The sequence below is a fragment of the Chionomys nivalis genome, chromosome 16 (assembly GCF_950005125.1).
Source record: "Chionomys nivalis chromosome 16, mChiNiv1.1, whole genome shotgun sequence".
NCBI lineage: Eukaryota > Metazoa > Chordata > Mammalia > Rodentia > Cricetidae > Chionomys > Chionomys nivalis.
The window spans coordinates 17,816,818-17,826,997 of NC_080101.1; positions in this window are offsets into that span (position 1 = coordinate 17,816,818).

Below are 10,180 nucleotides of genomic sequence, written 5' to 3' on the forward strand. Positions count from 1 at the left end.
CCCATGTGTGTGTGTCTGCAACATGATCATCCTGTTCAGTAAAAAGTATGGCAGGAGCCCACACATCTCTGGGGTATTTTACCAGAAACCTTAGATAAAGAGTTTCCATAGTTTATCTGTGAGGACATCCATGCAGTGCTAAGAGAGCTTCCTGGCCAGAGATGTATTCATCCAACTAAAACTCACTAGGTCCCTTCTGAGTTCCTGAGCACACAGGGCAGAGACACAGATTAATATGACCTTGTATGTCTTCTTGAGGAATACACATTCTAGCAAATCATTTTGGATTCAGTTTGGTTAGGAGTGGGTTAAGGAAAGTTGGGGTTGTTATAGAAACACAGAGCCGTGGAGAGGATTGTGGCTCAAGGTCAGGCTCCCCGGAACAGATAATAATGGCTACTGTCTATCTGTTGAACTGCTAGGCACAGACCTTCATGTGGATTAATTTATTTCTTTCAACAACCTATGCGGTAGGTAGTACTGGTTTATTGGAGGAAAACTCGGGCTCAGAGCTGTTAAATGTGAGATATTTAAAGGCAAAGAAGGGCTCAGGCTGTAGTTCAGCTGCTAGAATGCTCCCTTAGCAAGTATTCCCAGCACCTCATAAACTATGAATGGTGTTAAAAGTCTACAATCCCAGTTCTTAGGCTCCATACAGGAGGATCAGAGGTTCAAGACCACTCTCCACTACATATGGAGTTGGAAGCCAGCCTGTGTCAGAGACCTTGTCTCAAAAAGAAAACAAAGAAACAAAAGCAGAAAGGAATTGGCTAGGATCAGGGTGGAGGAAGTGTTTCAAGCAATTAGATTTGGAAGACACGGGAATTGGATAGAGGTAAAGAGTAGCTGGGGGAGCACAGGCAATGGGTGTCAGCTCTGAGTGGCAGTTGGGTTAAGTAGGGATCTGGGGCGAAGGCCTAGGGACTGATGTTGCTGATGGTCTTGAGATGTTGTAATTCAGAGAACGGTGGAATCAGGTTTGCTACCATCTAGGCTGCCATGTGTGGTCTGGTTAGACTGCAGGAGACAGATAGGCAGGGACGGGAGGGGCCTTGATACAGAGTAAAGCCCCAGCATAGGAAGGAGTGAGTGTGGCTACAGGCTGATGGACGCAATGATCTTGTGGACAGGTGGACCTACTAGAGGTGAGATGCTAGTGGGAGGGAGGAACCAGCCAAGGCTGAGATCTCTCCTTGGCAACTGGGTTAATGGTGGTGTTTCCCAGGGACTTCTAGTCCCTGGGGGGGAGTCAGCCGCATATGGGCAGATGGTGCATGGAATTTGTTTTTTTCAGCGTCTTGAGACTGAATCTCTGGGGAATAAGGCAAAACAATGACCAAGCAAACCGACAGAAAGAGAAGAATATCCAGCATGCAGGAACCAACCAAGCAGTCAACCAAACAATGAGCACCTCTTACTCTGCCCACCCCCTCCCTCTACAGTCTGGATTTCCATTCTTCTAATCTAGAAACTCTTTGTAGTCACATGAAGTTTGTCTCCTAGAGACTCTAGAACCTTTCAAGTTGGCAATTACTATTATCCTTTACAGGCCTTAATTCTTCAAGCCCATATGCTCCTTTTCTAAGGATCATGGGGGAGATTTTAGAAGCCCATTCTTTGAGGAAGGATAGGCAAGGCTTTACCTATGACCACCCTGTTTTATAGAACAGAAAAGAAGAACTGCAACATCAGATTACTTCCTGGCTCCATTTCAAGTCAACAGTGGAGCTGATGGTCAAAGAAACTCAGAAAATCCCAAGGGCCCCCACTTTCACCTGCTCTAATGACATCCCTGGGAAGAAGGGTGGACTCAAGTTAGGGACTAGAAACACAAACTCGGGGCCCTTAGCACAATCGTCCTTAAACATGCCTTCTATCATCCTATCCTTAACTTCTTTCAATGACTTTATCAAAATCAAAGCACAAAGATATTAGGTCATAGGGCAAGAATGTTTACACAGGAGAATGTGACTTTGTGACTAAACCAAGCTAAAACCAGCGGTGGTAGAGATGGCCACACAAATGAGCTCTCAGGGTAGGGTGCTCACCTAGCATGCAGGAAGCCCAGCATAAAACCTACTGTGTTGGGACGCGATAGGAGGGGGACGGAGTAAGAAGAGTAACTCAGGGTCATCCTCAGCTACATAGCAGTTCAAGGTCAGTCAGGCTACGTGAGACTCTGTCTCAACAACCACGACCAAGTCCAAATCTTCCTAGTAAACCACCAAGTTCAGCTCAGATATCAGACAGGACACAACTCTTTCTTTTTGCTGATTTAAAAACCTAAAACTTTTGGGATCTCACAGCTAGGCAAGGCATTCATAGCTTTCAAGAGCTTAGCTAAAGACAAGACCTCTGTTGTGTGGGTTTTGACAGCAGTCGCCTAGGTTACTCGGCAGAAACTTGAAGGCTGCTTCTGTTGAGAACATGAGCTCTCCATCAGGACCTGTGGGTGAGCCGTGGTTGCCTGGAGTGAGAAGAGAAGGCCTGTTGCCTCTGTCTTCACATCCTATCTGTCTCCTTCGCTGCCTTAGCCTTTGGGTCAGATTCTACTTGACTCTTCCTGGAGACATGTTGGAGATATATTTTTAAAATGTTTTGTTCAGGCTACAGAGATGGCACTGCCGGAAAAGATGCTTTGCTACCAAGCCTGCTGGCCTGTTTGATACCTGGAACCCACATGGAAAAAGAGAGATATGATTCCTACATGTCCTCCGGGGGAAGCAGGCTATATTTTGTTTGTTTTTGTTTATTTATCTATTTTGAGACAGGGTCTCACTATGCAGATCACTCTCCTCTGCTTCTGCCTCCTGAATGCTGTATTAAAGGCATGTACCACCACTGCCTGACTTTCACATTGTCATCTGACCTTCTTGCTAATACCATAGCACACGTGCACACGCAAACACATGCATAAATAAATACAATATAAATTTTGCCCAAGACTATGACTCAGGATTAGCTTGGCCTGTGCCCCTGTAGGAGCCAATACCTTTCTTATCATAATTCCCAAAGCAAGTCAGAGGGCAGCGACATTTGTGTAAGATGCAGAGACATCTGTGTAAGATGCAGAGACATCTGGATAAGATGCAGAGACAGCTGTGTAAGATGTGGAGACATCTGTGTAAGATACGGAGACATCTGTTTAAGATGTGGAGACATCTGTGTAAGATACAGAGACATCTGTGTAAGATGCGGAGACATCTGTGTAAGATGCAGAGACATCTGTGTAAAATGCAGAGACATCTGTATAAGATGCAGAGACATCTGTGTAAGATGCAGACACCTGTGTAAGATGCGGAGACATCTGTGTAACATGTAGAGACATCTGTGTAAGATGCGGAGACATCTGTGTAAGAAGCAGAGACATCTGTGTAAGAAGCAGAGACATCTGTGTAACATGCAGAGACATCTGTGTAACATGTAGAGACATCTGTGTAAGATGCAGAGACATCTGTGTAAGAAGCAGAGACATCTGTGTAAGAAGCAGAGACATCTGTGTAAGAAGCAGAGACATCTGTGTAACATGTAGAGACATCTGTGTAAGATGCAGAGACATCTGTGTAAGAAGCAGAGACATCTGTGTAACATGCAGAGACATCTGTGTAACATGCAGAGACATCTGTGTAACATGCAGAGACATCTGTATAAGAACACGCATCAGGAGCAGGAGAACTCAGCAGTGTTTTGACTGGTCAGTGGATCTACACCTTACATGGGGATGAAAAGCATGACTAACAGAAATGTACCAATGTTCATTCAGTCTGCCTGGAAAGTAACACGAGCTTCCACTCCCTTGGGAGAATTGCTTGTAGTCCTTCTCTTAATATTTTATTACTTCATTATTTATTTTGTGTGTGCACATGTGTGTGTATGTGTGTGTGTGTGTGTGCATGATTTTGAGTGTGTCACCAACAAGTCACAACTTGCGACATTTGGTTCTTTCTTCTACCCAGGGGCTCAAACTCAGATGATCAGGGTTGGTGACAGGCACTTTACGAGCTGAATCATATATCTCGGTGGCCAACTCCTTAATTGAACCTAGTTTCTTCTCCCCACCCCATTCCTGTTCCAGATAGAAATTCCAGCTCCTGGAAGACAAGCAGATGGTGATCAGCGCTGCTAGGCACTGTGCTCATGGACTGACCTAAACTCACCGAAGCAGATTCCAAGGAACGTACAATAAACTCTTTTGGGGAGATAGGCATTTTCTCTTTTTTAATGTGGACAAACTAATGGGGGATTCTGCTGAGACCTCAAGGGAAATCCCCTTAAGGGTACAGATGACATTACTAGTGACCCGAGAAAAAGATCAGCAGGATCCAAGCCATTGACGACCTCATGAATTATTGTCCTTTGTGTATGATATATGTAGACTTCTGTTATTTAAAAAAAAAACTATATTTATTTATTATATGGAGGAGGCACATAGCATGTTATGCTTGTGAAAGTCAAAGGACAAGTTGTAGGGATCTGTTCTCTTTTTTGGCTGTGTGTATCCAGGATCATCAGGCTTAGATGCCATTTCACATCCCACTCTTTTAATTTATGCCTTGCCTCATTCTTTAAGCCACACTGAGTCAGGATTCCGCATCTCTATGTTTGCAGGGCTTAGTGTCTTCTACACCTTGGTGAGTCCCTTTGCCAGGCACAGTGTCAGGCTTGGGACTCGGTCAATGAGGCACAGTCTCTGCTCCTGGTGGAGTGGAGTAGGCACACTGGTTAGCAGAACATTTAGCTCCAAGAAATCAGACCAAGGATTTCAGTAAGCCCTGAAGATTACAGGACACCATGGAGGAAGGCCTTATCCAATCAGAGTGGGGAGGGACACTTCCTGGAAGAGATGGTACATAAGCTGAATGACCAATGAGGATTTGTTGGAGAAGAATTTGCTTGAGCCTGAGAAAATCAGGTGCATATTTGAATTTTGGAATGATCCCTCTCACAGACAGGGGAGCAGAGAATGTCTTACTCTCAAATGCTCACACGTATTGGTATCCTGAGGACTTAGGGTCGGATACCTAAAATCAACCCAGCATTGGAGAAGCTCAGAAAGGAGGGTTGTATGTTCAAGGCTGGCCTAATGTCTAGACAACCTCAGCTATATAGCAAGATTCTGTTTCAAAAACAATAATGGAGGGGGTGGGCAGAGAGGCAGAGACAGAAAGACGGATGGGACAGAGACAGAGGGACAAAGCTCTCCACAGATAGAGAAACAAGTGTTCCAAGTCACCAAGGACCTAGCCACAATGGCAATAGGGATGGAAGATTAGTTGACTCAACTGAGCAAACTTTGGGAAGGTGTTATGGTAAAGGTACTATGGGAATAGTATAGCACTCGACGCCTCACATTTAATTCATGCCATATAACTTGTGAACTTGTCCCTCAGTATGTGTTGGGGATTGGTTTCAAGACATCCCGAGGATGCTCCGGTGTCTCATACAAACTGAAAGAGTTTATTTACTACCCACGCGTGCATCTCTGTCCACTTTAAGCCATCTCACACTCGCGTGTAATCCCCAACGCCGTGAAAGCGCTAAGTGACTAGCCCGACTACATTATGAAGGACCCAGAGACAAGAGCAACATGTCTGCGCATGTTTAGCACAGACGCAAGTTTCTGTTAAGCAAATATTTTTCCTTCCTGTGGTTGAATGTGTAGCTGCAGAAGTTACATATGCAGAAAGCTGACTGTGTGTGACTGCACACTTCCAGGCCAGTAATAAAGATGGGGCAATTGGGAGAAGAAGAAGGTCAAGTTGATTGCCCAAAGGCATAGAGTCAGTGGAATAGTAAGGATCTGACTATTATCCACAGTTCTCGGTTGTGACGTGGTTTCAAAATTCAGCCACTTTACATTTCTGGTTGCATGCCTCTTCTCCTATTCCGTGCTGTCCAAAACACCTGGGCTATCATCCAAAGGTCCATCAGAGCCTGGAGAACTGGCTTAGTGACTCAGAGTATGTACTGCTCTGTAAGAGGACCTGAGTTCATTCACAGCCTTGACTTCCTGTGGCTCACAACTGCCTCCAGTCCCAGACCATCTGTTACCCTCTTCTGGCCTCCTCTGAAACTGCACCTACGTGTGCAAACCTCTCACAGACACATACATGTTGTTAAAAATAAAAAAATAAAACCTCTAAAAGGCTCCTCAGAGTAGAATCCTTTTCCTGGGCCACTGATTGAAGCCCAGAACCTATGCACCACTCTAGGGGAAGGTTTTGTTTTTTTCTGACACTTGTGCCTTGATTGTCCTTGTACTAATTCCTTTTTTCATTGCTGTGGCAAAATTCCTGTTTTTTTTTTTTTTCCAGCAGTTCAGGACCCTAGCCCATAGAATAGTGCTGCTGTCTCCTCACCTCAGTTAGCCTGACCAGAAGAATCCCTCACAGACGTGCCCAGAACTTCCTTCTGTGTGAGTCTAGATCCGGTCAAGCTGACAATCTATATTAACTCTCACAATCCCTGTCCTTCTTGGGTCCCAAACAGCACTCCCTGTTCTGAAACACCCAGCAGTCTCTAAGCCGATGCTAGACCTGAAGAGGACAGACGAGAGGCAGGGCCACTAAAAGCTCGAGAAATGGGAGCCACGAATGAGCTTGGGCCTGTAGCCACAGTCTTTTTATACGGCCTCCTGGAGCGGGTCCTTTCAGCTCTGGGGAAAGGTCAGAATTTCAATCTGATGTTTTCACACATATTAAATGGGTTTCAGAAGTTCTGTTGCTGCCTGGCTCCTGTCTTTAAACAATGTGGTGAAGCTGCCCTTGCTGCGAGAAGCGACATTCCTTCTGCCTTGTGATGTGGTCTTTGGAAGTCATGCATGCAGCCAGTTAAACCAAACTTATCTGCTTTGTTAATGAGATGTCTAGAAGGATGGGGTGCAAAGGAAGCTCCCCCATCTCCTCGCACTAACAAAAATCCCTTCTAAGAGCTGTTCATGCTCACATTAAGCATGTTGGCATGTCCATTCATGTGTCCCCACCGCTCTCGCAGCGAATTCTGATTTCTGCTACCCCCTTCTCTTCCAGGCTCTCCTCCTTATTCTGTCCAGGCTCTGTCCATCTCTGAGGAGGAAAGGATTGGTTAAAGGGCTCTTCAGCAAGAGTGCTGGAGTTCAACGCTCTGGGGTTTTCTTCAGGAGCGCCTGGAATTGCAGACAAAGACATTTTTCATCTACCCAAGCTGCATATTTTTACTTCGAGATTTTAAAAAAGCAATATCAAGCTCAGAGAGTAAATGTAACACCGATGCCAAATCAGATGAGAACTAACACTTGGTATCAACAGGAATATATTTGAATTTAAAAAGGCTAGCTGCATCTGACTGCAATGCGTCTCTGCTCCTGGGAATCTGGGCTGAGTGGGGGAGGGGAGGGGAGAGCAGAGCGCTTCATCAGCCGTCCATCCATCCTCTTCTCCCTGAGACGTTACTGAGTTCTGATCCGGGGCCAGGGTCTGTGTATGGCAGCTGTGAGACAGAAACAAATGAGACAAAGAGACGTGGTAGAGCAGCAGTGGCAAGAAGGACTCGGGCTGCCTATAAACCCCATCTGAGCTGTGAAGCCCCAGCAACGATCGAACCTTTCACTGAGGGCTCTAATCTACAAACCATGTCAATAACAGCAGTCACCTCAAAGGTTGGAGAAGCTAAGGGTGGACTGGATCGTGACCTGTCCATCCTAAAGATCCATTCACCTGGGATCCTCATGATCTGTTTGGGAAAGGAGTGTTTTCGGGGTGTTGTGAGCGATCTTGAGACAATGCCATTCTCGATGGGGATGGGTTCTACATCCAATAACTGATGTCTTTAGAAGTGAAAAAGAAGTTCCGGCAACATAACACTTGACTTAGCAAACACATTGCCCTGGGTACTCATCCATAAAAACATAATAGCAGTGGGGAGAGGAGAGGAGAGGAGAGGAGAGGAGAGGAGAGGAGAGGGGAGGGGAGGGGAGGGGAGGGGAGGGGAGGGGAGGGGAGGGGAGGGGAGGGGAGAGAGAGAGAGAGAGAGAGAGAGAGAGAGAGAGAGAGAGAGAGAGAGAGAGAGAATGAGCATGTAGGAACATGGAGCAGGCAATGTGCAGAAAACAGCAGAGACTAGACTCATACATCTGTAAAATAATAAAAAAACCCACATCTCTGCTACCAGAAGCTAAGAGTACTGAGCAGAATCTCCCAAAAGCCTCCAAAAGAACCCCCGAGCTTTCGATTTCTGGCTTTCAGAACAAAGAGAATATTTACACATATGTCAACATTGCTGCTGTTCTCACCCACCGAGCTTGTGGTCATCTATGATGAGAAAAGTGAATGCAAGGGCTATATGAAAGCTGGCATTCTTGAAGCATGGAGACCTGCGCTGGAACGTGACCAGTCTTCGTGGAGCATGGGTAAAAACAGGGACGAGGAGAGTGAGGGCGAGCCTCTGCCCTGTGTCGGGGAAGGAGAGAGGGAGGGCTTCCCACCTGAAGTGACATTTTGGCTATGTAGAAGAGAGCAGGTGATTCCAGGAGAAGAAAGGAGTTGGCACCAGAGCCACAGGCGGTGTGAACTGCCTGACATTTTCAGAGAATGGTGACTGCGATCCTTGGAGGTGTCGTGTGAATTCTCTGATTGAATGGTGTTCCCTGCATACTCCGGGCTCATGAGACTATGGAAACATGTTTTTTTTTTCTGCATCTGAGCCCAGTAGAGAAGGCGTGGGGTGGCAAAGGGGTCCCTGTGTTTCCCCTGCAAGTGGGGGCCCTGTCATGTCCCTTGGTGAGCTCTGAACTTTGGTCAGAGTGACCATTAGGATTGAAGTCTCTCTTCCAAAGGGCTGCAAGAAACCACTGTTTCAGGCTCAATCAACACAGAGAATAGTCTTCCATTTTAACACAGCTTTGGGATCTTTTTACTCATTGAGCTTAGTTAAACTAAATGGTAGTGAACTTGCCTTGACGTCAACTAGCTTTTACTTTGCAGCAGTTAAACCTGCTTGTCTAGAAATCCCAAACTAAACTAAATGCCAATAGCTTAAATCCTTAAGTCCTTCAATTTCCCCAGTGTCACCTTCAGCACTTCTCCAGCACATCTATGGACCAGTCACCTTCCATTTAGTGACCCACGGAGCATCACTGAGTGGAAACAAAGCACTCATACTCATGCGACCGGTTTCATGATTGCCGCTGCCATCTATTCGAGGAGAAATTGCAGAAAGAAGGGAAAAAGTAAATAATAAATAAATAAAGGAGGATGAGTGAAAAGACCATCTGGAGAAAGAGGTAGAACCTCTAGCCACAGAGGAAATTTTTCTTAGAAAATTTCATGAGTCCCTTCTCTTATATTTTCCTGGTCAAAATTGTAAAGCTTGTTGCAGAAATTTGCAAAAAAGAAGCTGTGGAAGCCAGAGGTGGTGATGCACACCTTTAATCCCGGCACTCGAGGTAGAGAGACAGTGAGAGCTCTGAGAATTCAAGGCCAGCCTGGTCTACAAAGCAAGTTCCAGGACAGACAGGACTGTTGCACAGAGAAACCATGTCTTGAAAAACAAAAACAAGAAGAAATATAGCAAGATACAGAGGCTTAATTAACCTGCCCAAGAGATAACACAATCAAAGGGTCCACTGTGGCTGAGTGCAGGTGACTTGACCTTAAATCTAGTCCTGACCAGTATCCTTTGTTTCGTATATCCGCGGCCTCTACTTCAGTTCCTGCCCTGACTTCCTCCATGATGGGCTGTGGTGTTGAAGTGTAAGTAAAATTAGCTTTTTCCTCCCGAGTTGCTTACAGTCAGGGTCATGGTGTTTTGTCACGGCGATGGAAACTCTAAGACAATGCTCTTTCACACTTAATACCCTCCTCCCAACTGACATTTCTTTAAGAACTATAAAAATAAACTGATTTATTTACTTAGAGACAAGGTGTCATTACATATCCCTGACCAGTGTGGAACTTGCTGCCCTGGAACTCAAGAGATCTTCCTGAGATCTTCCTCTGCCCTCTGAGTACTGGGATTAAACATCTACATCACCACACCCAGCTGAAAAGAAATTCTTAAGGTTTCACCTATGCTAAAAGCCCAATTTTTTCCCCAATTCACTTGTACAAGGTAAGAGTTGCTTGATTTTGTTAAGTTTATTCCTAAAAGTGATGGCCTGACAGTGGGGAAAAAAATGGGGAAAAAAAGGGGGAGGGGTGGAGAT